The sequence below is a fragment of the Cydia amplana genome, chromosome 13 (genome assembly GCF_948474715.1).
Source record: "Cydia amplana chromosome 13, ilCydAmpl1.1, whole genome shotgun sequence".
NCBI lineage: Eukaryota > Metazoa > Arthropoda > Insecta > Lepidoptera > Tortricidae > Cydia > Cydia amplana.
In genome coordinates, this window is record NC_086081.1 from 9,902,948 (window position 1) to 9,919,835 (window position 16,888).

Consider the following 16,888-nt stretch of genomic DNA (forward strand, 5'->3'; position numbering starts at 1 on the left):
AAACTTTGTTTACGTAACACTTATCATACACTTATGGGATCACTTCGGTCTTGCAAATCGGTTATTTTTGAAATACGAACGATAGAAATTGGGAATCAAAATTATTTATTATTAAATCGACCACTCGTTTGCAATTGTATTAGTTGAATTTAAAGCCTGCCCAGTAATATTATATGATAATAAATGATTATTGTCAAGAGGGCGCTGTTATTCTCATGTATAGGGTGACAGTTCAGTATAGTATGAAAAAAATTGTTCCAGTGAAATTCCGCAACATGGCGCATGATCATAATATTACCTACTGGCGTGGCGTAGTGGAAGCGTAGTGGAGATAGTATTGAAGGGAGCCACAAGAAATCGAGCGCTCGAAATTCAAAAATCGGGACGAGACGAGAGGGGACGGAACCGACGGAACCATGACAGCTAGTGAAAACAAAATCGTAATTTTCTGGACTACGTTAGAGAACAACGAATCGGCTTCTTTTTTTGTGACTTCACAGATACGTTTTGGAATAATTCAACATAACATGCCACCATACTTCATTAAAATTAAAAATCTCAAAACAAGAGCCAGCTGCTGCTTAAGCTTTCATAAAAGCTTTATAGTTGAGAAACCACCCGAAAATTTCCATGTGAGACCGAGGCCTCAAGCCGTTCACTTGAATACAGAAAATATGGTAGCACAGGAAAGTGACTTCAATTAAGTAGATTCAATGTGATTGAACGGAACCAAGTCGAGGTACTTAAGCACTATAAAATGCTTTAGACTTTAGACCCTTACGACTAGAAGGCTGCTAGAAGGCAAATTTAAAACTCACAATGTGACATTTATATGATACTAGCGACCCGCCCCGGCTTCGCACGGGTTAACAAATTAAAAACAAAAACCTTCCTCTTGAATCACTTTATCTATTAAAAAAACCGCATCAAAATCCGTTATGTAGTTTTAAAGATCTAAGCATACGGACAGACAGACAGACAGCGGGATCGACTTGGTTTTATACTAAAACGGCTATGCTAAAGTTGGAGCGCGCTCAGCGTGCCGTACTAAAGGTTGCTACGTCAAAACCGTACAGATATCCGACAACACAACTGTACGAGGTATGTAGTGTTCTGTCTGTTAGGCAGCTGTACATCCTTCGTACCATTTTACGTAGACACCGACATCTTCCTTTATCCTCGAAAGCATGTAGCAAGCGCAATAACCAAACTGTCTGTCCTCTGGTACTCCATAGGACTACATTCGCGAGCCGTCAGTATGTGGCAATGAGTGCTCGTATTTACAATAAAACAAATAAACATTTAAAGATCTACGCACTAAATAGCTACGACTGTAAGTCCAAATTGCTTACATGGCTAAAATCACAGAACTATCAAGAAACCGAATCACTTTTGAACACTATCAAATAGTCACCTTAATAACTATTCTCCCGGAAAACTAGTGTTAATGCGCAAGTCTTATATAATCACACCCATACACACGGAAATCACCATCCCATCATTTATACTGGCTACTGACTCACCTTATAACACACACACACACACACACACACACACACACACACACACACGTCAGCCGTTTTTGTTTTTGTTTAGAACATATATTCATCTAGACTCTTTACATTTCCCCTTTCTATCTTAGTAGTATGTTCCTTTAGTACTTAAGTTTATAAAATAACTTGTACCACTTTCCTCGGAGGAATCGCTGAATCCTGAGTCACAGGCTTTGTCCTAGTTCAGGAAACAGAGGCTCAATCCAAAATGAAACTGATACAAACCATTAGGTTTGTATCAGTTTCATTTTGGATTGAGCCTCTGTCAAGTATTAACTTATAAGTTTTTTTTTTGTTTTGTTTCCTTTTTTTTGTAATTGTATAAGGCTGTAATACTTACTGTATTAGGTTTCAAGTAAATAAATAAAGAAAGATTATTATTATTATTATACTATATGTAGTGACTAAATGATGTCGTCGCCGTCGCCTGTGCGTCTCGCTCGGGCCGATACATGTACGGACAAGTACGTGCGAAATGCATGAACAACTGACAGTTTGATGTCACTATGTAAGTTTGAATTGTAATACCTACGTCAGACGCATATGGAGATATCTCCAAACGGCGCGCGGCCACCCTATAGTTGGAGGTGTAATTTAGGATTGTGTAAAACGTGTCCAAAGCCGCCTAAAAAGGTCGACGTTATAGCCACACTTAGTAATGATAACAATATTCAGACATGTTAGAGTCCGGCCAAGCCAAGCTAATGGCATTTGCATCAAGGAAAAAATTTGCTATTGTCATCATTAATGTCAAATTCTACGAAAATATGACTCGTCCTTCTAAGACTAAGATAAGATAAAAGATAGTTTATTCAAGTAGGCATAATCACAATGCGCGCGCTTATAAACGTCAAATAAAGTTACACCGGCTCCAACCCTACACCTCTGCCCCGAGAAGATTTAAATCCCCCTCAATTGGAGGAGGGTATCCCAATATAGGACCGGCAACAAACACGGCGGGACACAATGCATTACGAGAAAATAAGGAAAAAAATACAATTTAAATTACTATAGAATTCATGCAATTATACACATAAGGTGTAATAGAAATTTGATTTAAAAAAATACATATGTACATGGAATCATGCAAATTCGTAGCTCTTTCAGAAAACATATCAGATTCTTACATCATAAGTACTTACCTACTTATTATTCTGTCCAATTCGGTGCAAAGTTAGTTTAGATGGGCTCTACCAGCTCTATCTACACTATTTATGACTGCCCAGGTGATAAGGTGACTTTATTTAGAAATAGGTAGTATAAACAATTGCTGAAAAATCCTGTAAGTTAAACATCTGCACTAAAACCGTCTGTGTAACATGGATTCGCGATAATAAAAGTCCTCGTAGGTTTTTCGGCGTTTATGGCGGCGCGGCGGCGGCATAAATGTGTAAACAGCGTTTCGGCCGTAAATTCTTTTGACATGGTAATCTGTAAGGCAGGTTGTTGTCCAAGGGTGTTTAACACTGCTGGAGGTTTTTGAACGTACGGTTACTGAAATCATTTAAAGCTGGCGCAATGTGTAAAAACGCTTTGTTTTTAGAGATCGTTTGAGTTGAAATTGCTGAAAACCTGCCAACGAGATGAAAGTTGAGTACTTAGGTACAAAAAGAGTTGGTAAGTAAGGTGTAAATATGTACAGCTGTACGAGAAGAGGTAGAAAAAAAAAAAGAAAATGATGAAGAGTACCTAATATGATTCTCATTAGATATGTATTTCTTTTTCTGTTGAGGCCAAAGTAAGTTACATTACCTACCCACCTCAGAACACGTGACCGACTTATCTGTAGGTACCTATATAGAAGCTCTTGGAGCAAGTCCAAGCAAGTCAAGGAAGCAAGTTCTTTCCATGTAGGTATTTAATTAAATAATTAAATAAACTGAACGTTAGTAACTTTACGTCCCCCTAGGCCCGTAAGTGGGATTTTCTCCCCGCTACGCGAGGAGAAAATGAAGAAAATCTCACTTCCCGGCCAGGGCAAGACGTAAAACTTTAGACAAACGACGGGCGGTAATTCGTAAAGCCCCAGATCGCATATTTATGGCCCTCACCTACGATGTGGAGCATTCACGAATTCACCTCCCTAGGTATTTAATGTACTATATCTCGTAGAAACGTGTTTACGGTAACGCTTTAAACTTGTTTGTTGCTGCGAAGTGGCTGTTGGAAAGTAGAATAGCCCACCTCTTTTCCAAAACCACTAAAGTAAATCCTCAGAATCTCTTCTAGAGACATTTTCATTCAAAGTAGCTACTTAAATTCGCGAGGTTTTCAGAAAACTGCGGCTATTTGAGGACAAACAATCGTTATCATTATTTCAAAGTAGTTTAAATGATAGCTATAAAGCCTTTCGTAGGAGATCAATTCCCATTTGTTTGCAAGTACTTGTTTCAACCACAATAATTGCGCTCGTTCTTCGTCTTTATAGGTACACTATCTAGTGAAAGTGGGTAAACAGAAAGCCCTTGAAAGGGTTCGGGCGTTCCCTTAGGGTGGTGGAATAAAACAAAATGAGCTTTGCTATTGATCCAAGAGAAGTGTGCAGTTTATGTTAGGTGAACTCGCGAATATGGACGAGGATATAACCTACATGTCATTCGATCAGAAAGAACCGCATTGCACGAGCCTTATAGACTCATGCTACCTTTTAAGAATGCGGCGGCAGTGCGGCAAAATTGATGTTTTTCGATATGATAGCCAACTGATCAGCGGAATCATTTCCATTTTGAAGCAGAGAATAAATGCCCTCCTTATTTTAGTCGGTTCATCCTAAAGGAACGACCTGCTTTTCTTGAATCGCTTGTGTTGTAGCAACATGTTAGAGTTTTACTAATCAAGCAGGCAATTTGTTACAGTAGAGTAGGTAGTAACTTATATAAGAGTTGCTTTTACCCATATGTTGTGGGTTTCAAGTTATAGGGGAAGCTGAAGACTGACAATCGATCTCGTGGGAGAACCCTCCACGTACGCGCTCACCAATAAAATCGTTTAATTTATTTGCACCTCAAATAAACCCACTAAGTAATCTCGTACCCACAAACATTGTATTGGGTCCCTTGGCATACGGATTTAATTACACTTAACGAAGTTCAAGCCCTAATTGAGAATTGAGTGGACAAAATTGCAGAGAGAAACTCTTGCTGCATTATATTTGAATTCAATTCCTAATTGTATCTACTTTCCATTGTTTCTATGTTTAAACGGTAAAATATTACAATTTATGTGCAAGTAAAGGGTGTGATAACGAGTTTCGGTTTGTTAGTTAAGTACACATTAAGTAGTTTTAATAAGTTTGCAGGTGCACACGCTGCCAAATTAAAATGCTGTCAGACATGTTACCATGTAGGCAGTGCGGGCGGCCATTAAGTAAATATCCCTGTAATTGCGTTGTCTAAAAATGCGAAGATAAATTTTTGGCCGCAAGCCGAGGCCCGCATACGAAATGAGCCACACTGGGATTATTATTTGCTCAGCTGACATCCTAATTAAGGTGACTTTTTTCATTTTTCTTTGTCCGCTCGCGAAATTATCCTCGTTCAGATAATGGACTAACAGGGAGGGGTAACTTGAATAAAATAACAAAAGCGCGCTGCAGCAAATTAGGTACCAACGAAACTATTTTCATATTTCAAACCTCTAGCCTCTAGGACGTGTCCCGCGATTTACATTTAACTTCTTTTTACAATTGAAACTTTCATGGACTTTCGAGCGGAGAAGTAGAAAAGATAATTTTTGAAAGAAACTCAAAGCTTGGGAACAATTAAACCGCTTGAATGTCAAATGGAAAGCGGGACAAAGTTTGAGAGCAAAAGTCTTAGAATTTAAAGACGGACACCGACTGCCTTGGTTCATTATTATGTTCAGTTGAACTTTGTGGACGAGATCAACGAGTTACGAATCATGTTGGATACGCAGTCATAAAAGTTCTAACACAATGAACTGAAATGAAATTGAAATGAAATGTATATATATTAGGTTGTATATGGTATAAAACTTCTTAAGTAGGTACTTGAAAGTTAGACAAGTAAATTACATCGCTTTAGCTAAATAACACAAAAACTACGTAACATGAGAGTTACATAAATAGCAAAATTCAAGCGCTTTAGCCAAATAACACAAAAAATAAAAGTTTGTTTTGTCTACGATAAATAAAGTTTATATTTGGTCGTTATACCTATTTAGAATTCTCCTAAACCACTTGGTATTTTGCTTTTAAGTAGGTACCTACTGCTTTTATTAAATTCTATTATTTTCGACGCTGCAGTAGTGAGTGTCGCCGTGTGTCTAGACGACGTTTTTCAAATAGGCACCTAGTTGATGAAATTCTTATAAGTACATATATATGAGAACATCATATCATATGTCATAATATATGATGTTATTCATAAAGTTATTTGTTTGTAGATATATAAGGTAAATGTCCTAGTGCACGACATACTAATGCTCAATACTCTCAATAGATGACATCGTATCGTACTCTCACCTCCACTTTCAATGACACGACATGTACTGGGTCATCGACAAATACCTTGTAAAAACTTACTAAAATTCCTATTAATTTTTAGATAAAATTAAAATACTTGTATAACGTATCCATTATTCAAGTTAACAATAAACACCTTCATCGCAGATCGTTACCGATTCAGAAAGTGCAGACGATTCCAATCAAACCTCTCGGATACCTTCAAACTTGTCGGCTCTAACTAGGGGGGACTATTTGCATAATTACTTATTATTTATGTTCTTAATTACAATTTCTACGAGGTTGGAAACTTAACTAGTCAGTCAGTAAAGACGTTTTTTTTTATTGGTTGTCTGAAAACAAGTGGCAAAAACGATTTAGCATTGAAACATCTCACTGTTACCAACCATATCTACTGACACTGGTGACTTATAGTTAACTTCAACAATGTACAATGTAAATGGTAATTTTAGTATGAAATTGGGTGTCTGGTCTATCCTCGTAACTACTTTGTAAGTCCCGATGTACAGCGAGCTGCAAAAGACCATACCTATTTTATGAATGGAATTCATTCACTTTTGCAGCTGTGTGTAGATTACAATGTACGTACCTAATACACTCCGTTTCAATTTGAACTTTTCATAAAACGAATGAATTAACTTTTCTTTATTTCGTCACTTATTTCAAACAAAAGGAATCCAACACATTTACCATACCTGCATTAAGATTCAAATTTCCGTAGCAAATGTTTTGTATCCACTCACATGATTCCGATTTTAACAAAAGGTGCCCTGAACTGCTCTGCCATTTCGCAGATACGACGGCACAGTGTCATGATATTTTCAAAAATCGATAACTTTACTTCTGCTAAAGCATTTTCAACGATTCTTTTGGTTTTTTAATGTTAAAGAAACAAAGAATTTATTTTACTACTATAGCATTGTGCTGTTATACTAAAAATAATTATTAAAAATTCACAAAGTTTACCCAATGAAATAATGTCCGCGTTATAGTAGAAAACTATTTTTAATTAAAAATCTAAATCGATAACGTATCTTTTTTTTGTATTCAATTTAAAGAAGACTTAAAAAGCTTTTAATTGGTACTAAACACCTTGATAGCTCACCTATGAAATTGCAGAATAAAACTAATTCAAATTCCGATAAGAAACTTTCGAATTGCTCAATCTGCTGTGAAACTATATATTATGTTCATGATTTTTTTGTGGCTAATTTAGACACTGAAGTACTAAAATATAGTAAAAAACAGTTTAAGACACTAATAATCTTGAAATAAAATGCATAACTTATGCAATTATAACGATGATAGTAGCTATATAACTTAAAATAACAAAAGAGTATCTACGTACCTACTAAATTTTGGTGTTTTTATAATTTCCGATCACCAACAACCGAACTAACTTATAACTACACTAACACGTTTAATACATCCACCATAACACACACTTCACAACATATTAAGCACAATAAACCAATAATAACTATTAACACATAAAATTATACTGATTACAAACGTAAATAAGCCGGTAAACTGACTTCTTCCATCTCAAAAATAAAGATGGCTACCCATTTAGGGTGGAGACACAACAGCGCGTGGTGCAGATGTTCAACAGAAATAGGAACTTTAAAATAGTAATAACTAATTAATTATTTATTTAATCGTATAATTATTTAGTTTATTTAATGTAAATAGCAAAGAAATATTAGTAAATACAAATTATAAGTAAGTAGTAAAAAAAATCCCAAAACGCGTATGCAACGCGTCTAGTACACCACATGCCTTACGATATGCAGAAATGCTTTAAGCAACCACAGTTGCCGGGTTTGTACTTACAATTTACCGTCACATGTTTTGATCGCTAATCCTGTGTAATACACAGTGATTTAATACATTATATGGTTTATTAATGTAACTTAATAATCGAACTATTTAATGGCTATTGGTTGCTCAAGATATATTTAGTAATCTTAGAAATGTAGGGCATTCAAATAAGAAACACGTCTAAAATCTACAGAACTATTGTTTTGAAGTGATATTATTTGGTCATCAATATTAAGTAGGTCTAAAATATAGTTTTAAACTAATAGACCAATAAACGCGGAGTAGTTTAATATACATTACTAATAGAAATATCTAAATTTGAATACTTGAGGCATTTTAAAACACGCAGCAACTTTTTACACATCGCACTTCCTGAACAACTTGCAAAGTAAAATAGATAAGAAATACTGTGGTTATGTCTATATGGTTGAAACATTTTTTAAATATTGTCACGTTGGTAGTCTGTGTTTTAAAAATTGTTTATGCCGTATCTGTGCAGCCCTTCACAGATAACAAATAAAAAACCGCATACACTCCGTTTTGCAACTCGAGTTGCGACGATCATTTTAGAGGTGCGCAATCTTGAAACTCTAGTTGCTGGAATCATGTGAGTGGGTATGGTGGGCGTAACGTCTAAGATAAACGCAAGATGGAGATATCACATTTCGAATCGTGTTGAATTTGAGGTTATTCACGTCAATTTCCACTAGTGTACCTAAACTCTCCTATCCCGCAATACAACAATAAATATCAAAATAATGTTGAAGATACATTATATTACAGCATGGCCTCGCAATATTTTGCCGGTGTCCCGACGTATATTAACGAGTTCGTGTTGCGACCCGCCGCGCAAACAGATTGATAATGTATCGGGCAATTTCCAACAAGAAATATCGGAACTAAAGTATCGATTATCGATATAATTTAATTACAAAATTATGGTGCGTGATTTTGAACCGTTTATAAGCAAAATAAATAAACTTGAAAATGATCTTCTATTTGGCGTAGCAAATTGAATGTCGTGCGATTTTTACACGTTCAGCGTTCATGTTTGTATGTATATATGTATGTGAGTTTCTTTATTCCACGATAACTTCAGAATGCCTTAACCGATTTAGATGTATGATATATCATTAGAATCCTTACGTCATCCCGGGTGACATAGGCTATGTGACGTCATTACAAAATCAATATGGCGGACTTAATACGCCATATTACGCAACCTTAAGAAAAAAATATCTTGCAAACCCATCGAGTAGGGCATCAAAATGAAGCGCTTTGAAAGACGATCAATAATATATATACAATATGAGGGTTTAAGTCCAATTTTAAGAAAGTAAGAATTTACAAAATATATTAAGAAAAGCTAATCTCATAAAACCAAATATTCCTATTGTTGGGATATTAAAAGGAAGTGGTTTGACCGTTGATCATAAAAAAAAAATTATACATAGGTATTATATTAATCATATTTTACTTGTTTTGAAACCAAGCCAATATGTTCTAAATTGCGCTAAGGGAATAGAAAAGTGTAAATAAGTTCTTTGTAGAGAGTCTGAGATTGTAGAGTCCGTCTTCAGATACAACTCTGTACCGACTTTGACGGAACAAAGTGTGAAAGTGTCATTATAACCGTATATTTTTATACGTAATTTTTATATAAAGCCCGAGATACACTTGTAAGTTTTACTTACGTAAGTAGGGACAAAGCTATTTGTTAGAACGAGATAATGATATTCATCTCTCATTCTGTAGTATAGCTGTGTCCGTACGTAGTACGTACGTAAGTAAAACTTAAGACAGATGGGCTCTTCCTGCAACTTCCCCGAGTATTTTAATTACGAAGTCCGAAGGCCGAACTCCGCATAGGGCCGACGGTCCGAAGCGTAAGGCAGGTGCGTGCTTCCTGTAACAGCCCCAAGTATCCTAATTGCGAAGGCCGAAGGCCGAGCTTCGCGTAGGGCCGAATGCCCGGAGCGTAAGAAAGGTGCACGCTTTCTGCAGCTTCCCCAAGTATCTTAATTGCGAAGGCCGAAGGCCGAGCTTCGCGTAGGGCCGAAGGCCCGGACCGTAAGAAAGGTACACGCTCTCTGAAGCTTCCTCAAGTTTCTTAATTACGAAAGCCGAAGGCCGAGCTTCGCGTAGGGTCGAAGGCCCGGAGCGTAAGAAAGGTGCACGCTTTCTGCAGGTTCCCCAAGTATCTTAATTGCGAAGGCCGAAGGCCGAGCTTCGCGTAGGGCCGAAGGCCCGGACCGTAAGAAAAGTGCACGCTCTCTGCAGGTTCCTCAAGTTTCTTAATTTCGAAAGCCAAAGGCCGAGCTTCGCGTAGGGCCGAAGGCCCGGAGCGTAAGAAAGGTGCACGCTTTCTGCAGCTTCCCCAAATTTCTTAATTGCGAAGGCCGAAGGCCGAACTTCGCGTAGGGCCGAAGGCCCGCGGGGCGTAAGAAAGGTGCACGCTTTCTGCAGCTTCCCCAAGTATCTTAATTGCGAAGGGCGAAGGCCGAGCTTCGCGTAGGGCCGAAGGCCTGGAGTGTAAGAAAGATGCACGCTTTCTGCAGCTTCCCCAAGTATCTTAATTGCGAAGGCCGAAGGCCGAACTTCGCGCAGAAAGGTGCACGCTTTCTGCAGCTTCCCCAAGTATCTTAATTGCGAAGGCCGAAGGCCGAGCTTCGCGTAGGGCCGTAGGCCTGGAGCGTAAGAAAGATGCACGCTTTCTGCAGCTTCCCCAAGTATCTTAATTGCGAAGGCCGAAGGCCGAACTTCGCGTAGGGCCGAAGGCCCGGAGCATAAGAAAGGTGCACGCTTTCTGCAGCTTCCCCAAGTATCTTAATTGCGAAGCCCGAAAGCCAACTAATAGGAAATAATTATGTAGTTGCAGAGATATTAAGCCATATAGCACTTTTCAATACGTCTGGTTTTTGGGTCAGACCTAGTTAGGTTAGTTACCTAGTTAGTTTTTAAGCACGTTTTATGCTAACATATCAAAGATCAACGTGATGAAATTTCCTTGAAGCAACTAAATTGTCTTAAATCATAAAAAATGTGGTTGGTTTGTATGGTCACTAAAATGTATAAAATAAAATAAATTAATTAAAAATTAAAAAACACGACTGCAGTTTAAAAGCGAACTGAAAAGCTAGAAATAATTTTTAGTTATGTTAGGTACTCAACTTAATGAATGTAAAATAGATATATTGAAATTTTCCCATTCACAGGTCCCCGACTGCAATCGAAATAAAATATGCAGGTACAGTCACGATCCTAAATGAGCCTAAACTTTTCCGATTGCTGTTTATGACCCTGACTGAACACTTATATTCTATTTTACATTCATTAAGTTGAGTACCTAACATAACTAAAAATTATTTCTAGCTTTTCAGTTCGCTTTTAAACTGCAGTCGTGTTTTTTAATTTTTAATTAATTTATTTTATTTAAAGTTTTCTTTTCAGAAAGGCTTAGGTACAATAGTGGCTTAACTACTAAGTATTTGTACCTATGTCAAGCTTGTCGCACAGACAATCAAACCACACTCTAAAAAAAATTTGGTTGGCCCTATCAATATCTTGATAGTCGTAATCAAGCATCTTGATTCCATACGAGCCTAACAAGATCTTAGACACATCAAATAAGGTAATTCTGATTGCTATTACTATATCTATGTAACTGAACCAATTAAGATCTTGTTCAATATTTACACGAAAAATAATTATGCTAACTAATTGCTCCTAGCAAGATCAACTAAGGGCTTGATAATTATTATCATGATAAGTTACTCTACCAACTAATACAAACAAGTCAGTTTAACTAAGATGTAGGTCAATATCAACATGAAGAATTACTGTATTAACTATTTGACCCAAATAAGTTCAACTAAGAACATGATTACATCGACTAATGCACCTTATAAGCCTGAACTAAGATATTGTTAAATTTGAATCTCAATTGTTTAATCATTTCAACTAAGATGTAAATCAATGTTAACATGAAGAATTACTGTATCAACTATTTGACCCTAATAAGTTCAACTAAGAACATGATTGCATCGACTTATGCATCTTATTAGCCAGAACTAAGAAATTGTTAAATTTGAATTTCAATTGTTTAATCAGTTCAACTATGAAGCTTGTCTAGTACAATATACCATTCTTCATCAATTGTACTAGTACAATAAAACACAACAACAAACAAACAAGCTTCATAGTTGAACTGATTAAACAATTGAGATTCAAATTTAACACAGTAAAGTTTTATGAAAAGGGGGTAAATGAATAAAACAAAAAATATATATATCGGGGACAGATGGTCCTAATGGCGGTGGGCGCGTGGGGGTAGTACCTAGATGTATTACTTCACAGCCAAAATAGTAGGTATGCTACCAACGCATAAAACATTCGGACTCATTAACCATACTAGTGCCTACTATATTTCAGTACTAAATAATCAAAATAACTAAACGATCTTACGATGGAATCGGATTCAATTAAATAAAAAAAGATCAAATAAAATCGTTCAAATCTTTATTTAAGTCAAACTACACCGGCTCCAACCCTACACCTCTGACCCGAGAAGATTTAACCCGGCAACAAACTCGGCGGGACACATCTTTTCAAAACAACACATAGTTTCTTTATTTTACAAAAGTAAGCTTCTAATGGCACATAAGAAATCAAAATAACACTTGGAATAAAACACTTAGCTAAACGGTTAAACAACGTGAGAATCTATAAGCTTTCAGAATAATCCTTCAGGTGTAAGCCTTCAGGAACGTAGCGAATTAGGCACGAGCTTGGCTAACGTCCGATCTCTAGCGCGGTCCGATCAAAAAGACTGAAGCCAGTTCCAGCGGCGGAGCCAACGGCTCCCGCCTCCAATTCAAGTTGGTAAACCTGCCTGACCAGTCTACCAACATAACGACAAAAATGCCTGCTCGTGCCTACCTTCACTCAAGATACACATCTTGACGTTCCAAAGCCTTCTACCTGTCATTTTAGTTCAATAATACGCCAATAGATGGTGGCGTTACTCACTACGCAGCTTCATTATTTCGTTACAAGCAAATAATACATAGTCAAACATTGCTAATCGACTTTTACAGGCGTCTAACTATGAACTGTAATGCTGCAATACGTCTTTCTGGTGTCTCGCTCCGACACGGCCGTCCTGCGTTACACACGTCCTCGTGTGTGGGTGTATGCATTTGATTCTGTAACAAAATACTCAGCACAGTATCTCATCGCTCGGTCATTCCTGACCAACAATTTGGGTCTCACTCAAATTACTATTAAAATCAAACTTTGTTATCAATCAAACCAGAAAAAATAATTGTTCAAAATTACTTTAACAATCCTCAATTCTCTAGTCAAAAATAGTCCATCGAGCAACGACTAAATAAAAGTAATCATCAGTAATCATCGCCGCTATCTAACGGATACACTCCAATAATCATCGCCTCCCATCTGGCGGATACTCTCAAATTTATGTAAAAACAGAACAATCCCAAACATCAAAAACACAAATCACAACAGCTCTAATTCATTGCTCGACAGTATCACTACTACTGTCGTCAATATCAATTTACGGGGAAATTATCTGGCATTAAAAAAAAAAAATTGGTCATATGTGATCTAAATGTTTGTAAGACATCTTAAAATAAATAACATTCTGAATTGATAGTTCCAATTTTACTCATATGAACACAGTACATAAACGGGAATTCATTTTTAACAAAACAACACCAGTCCTTCGGTGCATTGCCAGTCCTTCGGCAGATACCAGACCCTCGTCAGAAGTAACCATCTCAGCCGCGTAAGTGCTACTCCTCGCAAAGAGCATTCTGCACATAAAAAGCAGACCACGTGCACCTCTTACATGCTCCGGCACTTCTGATGCGGTCACTAAACAATACCCTGTCCATCGGGCATACTTTCAGTCGATCGAAAGCAAAACAGTATTGCCCAGTCCATCGGGCGTGCCTTCACTCCATCGAAAGCATGACAGTATAGCCCAGTCCATCGGGCGTAATTTTAGTCCTACGAAAGTACAAGCTTTCAGTCCGTCGAAAGCAAAACAATGTTAACAGTGAATTCCAAAAAAAGAAAATAAAAACAGGTCTTTAAATCATGTTACTCAGAACCATTGGTACTATCAGCGTCAACTGATCAACTGAAACTGAACATTACTGATCAAAATTACTAGAGATAGCTTTCTTCTTTAGCTTTAACAACAGAAACTCGCTCAAAACTTCTATGCAGAAGTAAAACATCTCAAAATAATCCCAACGAAATGGGAACTGCTCACCAGCTTAATAAAGTATGATGCACGCAACCAAGTCAAAGGTGGTGTTGGTGAGGTCCAACCCAAGCACGGAGGCTGATCCTTTCCGCTTGCCGTTGCCGTTGCTGCGGCAGATTGCGAGAGACACGATGTGGTTCAACATAGCTGGATGTTCCTGAAATCATCATTTGCACGGTATCAGGTTTATCATGAATGCAGGCTAAACTCAAAAGGTTTATGAAATGCAAGGTAGTAGACACAAAAAACATGTTTCCAATGTATACGGGACTTCAAAAATATCAGAATAAAATTTAAACTTCAATGAGTGCGTTTTATTTCCTTCTATGAACAAAACAAACACGTGTTCCAAAAATAAGTAACAAGGTAAAATGGGCCAATACGAAAAGTGACAGCTTATTAGTTACGTTCGACTGTTATGCTTCGCCATTACACTCAAAATAAAATTCACTAATAAACAATTAGAACGAAACCTGTCCTTTTATTTCCAAATCTCCAGCACAGAAGATACTGCACAGCTGCTTCTGTGTCCCGGGCGTAATGGTATGATGTCTGCAATGGTATGGCTCTGGCTGCAGGACACTGTAACATTAATTTTCATATGCGTAGCTCATGTTTCCATATTATGCACGATTTGTGATGTATCACGGCATTACGAGCAATAATTTGTCGCAATTTTATTAATTACTAAACGTTACAGGGTAAAGATTATATAATCCTATGCATTGGCAAATCAGCAGGATCAATATCTAACGGTGCATTGTATTTTCATGAAAAAAAAAAAAAAAAGTATTTTTTGAGGGTAGATGCACAAGTGAGCGATGAAATAATATCACGTCGCGACAGCCAATATTTGATTTTAATTAACAATATGGATTTCACATCAAAATAACTTTTCAACGGATTTTAAAAATTATTTGTATTTTCAAATCAATTATTGAGGGTAGATTCACAAGTGAGCGATGAATAATATCACGTCGCGACAGCCAATATTTGATTTTAATTAACAATATGGATTTCACATCAAAATAACTTAAGATCACTTAGATTTCAACGGATTTTAAAAATTAATTGTATTTTCAAATCAATTATTGAGGGTAGATTCACAAGTGAGCGATGAAATAGTATCACGTCGTGATAGCTAATACTTGGTTTTAATTAACAGTATGGATTTCAAATCAAAATAACTCAAGATTGCTTCGATTTAAATGGATTACAAAAATTAATTACAAAGAAACATAACGATCCCAGACATGACGTCACGTAACGACCGCTATGCTCGACTGCCTCAATCATAATTCACAATTTCACAATAATTCTCACCAAATAACAATGAATTACACTCGCCATTCAATCAAGGTTAGACACGTGAGCTTACCTTACCACGTGTTCAGATTATGGAATGTAGGTCACCAGAAATACACCACGCTCCCAGGTGGCTGTGTAAGCAATACATGAAACTCCGCATCTATCCCACTTGCTGATGTCGGGGACGGATGGTCCCGATGGCGGTGGGCGCGTGGGGGTAGTACCTAGATGTATTACTTCACAGCCAAAATAGTAGGTATGCTACCAACGCATAAAACATTCGGACTCATTAACCATACTAGTGCCTACTATATTTCAGTACTAAATAATCAAAATAACTAAACGATCTTACGATGGAATCGGATTCAATTAAATAAAAAAAGATCAAATAAAATCGTTCAAATCTTTATTTAAGTCAAACTACACCGGCTCCAACCCTACACCTCTGACCCGAGAAGATTTAACCCGGCAACAAACTCGGCGGGACACATCTTTTCAAAACAACACATAGTTTCTTTATTTTACAAAAGTAAGCTTCTAATGGCACATAAGAAATCAAAATAACACTTGGAATAAAACACTTAGCTAAACGGTTAAACAACGTGAGAATCTATAAGCTTTCAGAATAATCCTTCAGGTGTAAGCCTTCAGGAACGTAGCGAATTAGGCACGAGCTTGGCTAACGTCCGATCTCTAGCGCGGTCCGATCAAAAAGACTGAAGCCAGTTCCAGCGGCGGAGCCAACGGCTCCCGCCTCCAATTCAAGTTGGTAAACCTGCCTGACCAGTCTACCAACATAACGACAAAAATGCCTGCTCGTGCCTACCTTCACTCAAGATACACATCTTGACGTTCCAAAGCCTTCTACCTGTCATTTTAGTTCAATAATACGCCAATAGATGGTGGCGTTACTCACTACGCAGCTTCATTATTTCGTTACAAGCAAATAATACATAGTCAAACATTGCTAATCGACTTTTACAGGCGTCTAACTATGAACTGTAATGCTGCAATACGTCTTTCTGGTGTCTCGCTCCGACATATATAATAAGATGTTATTTATTCATCTAAAAATTTAGAAAACTAAACGTTTTACATTTAAAAATCGAACTTTCTTTTACATACCTTACATATATATTATAATTAACATTTAAAACGGGCTACAAATATAATGACCGTTTGGCGTACAACCGTCGATTTCCCCCTTATGGGTACCCGTTGGCGGCAGGCTCGGGGACGTCTGTCGCCTACACGAGGGTCCCTGGGATGGCCAATGCGCAAAAAATGGCGCACTCTTAGAGAAGTAAAGGGAAACAGTTCCTCCGAAGTCGAGTCCGCAGTTCGGACAGCCGCTGGCGGGGTTTCGGAAGCATGGTCCCGATCGTTTCCCGTGCCTCGCCTTAAAGCCTTGAGGCGGCCAACAGGGGTTTT

General features: G+C 37.5%; 1 long non-coding RNA gene across 1 annotated transcript in view; it reads right to left on the bottom strand.

Annotated features, from left to right (window-relative positions):
* Window positions 1–16,888, bottom strand: part of LOC134653495 (uncharacterized) — a 240,076-nt gene that overhangs the window by 35,294 nt on the left and 187,894 nt on the right. The window lies entirely within an intron of this gene.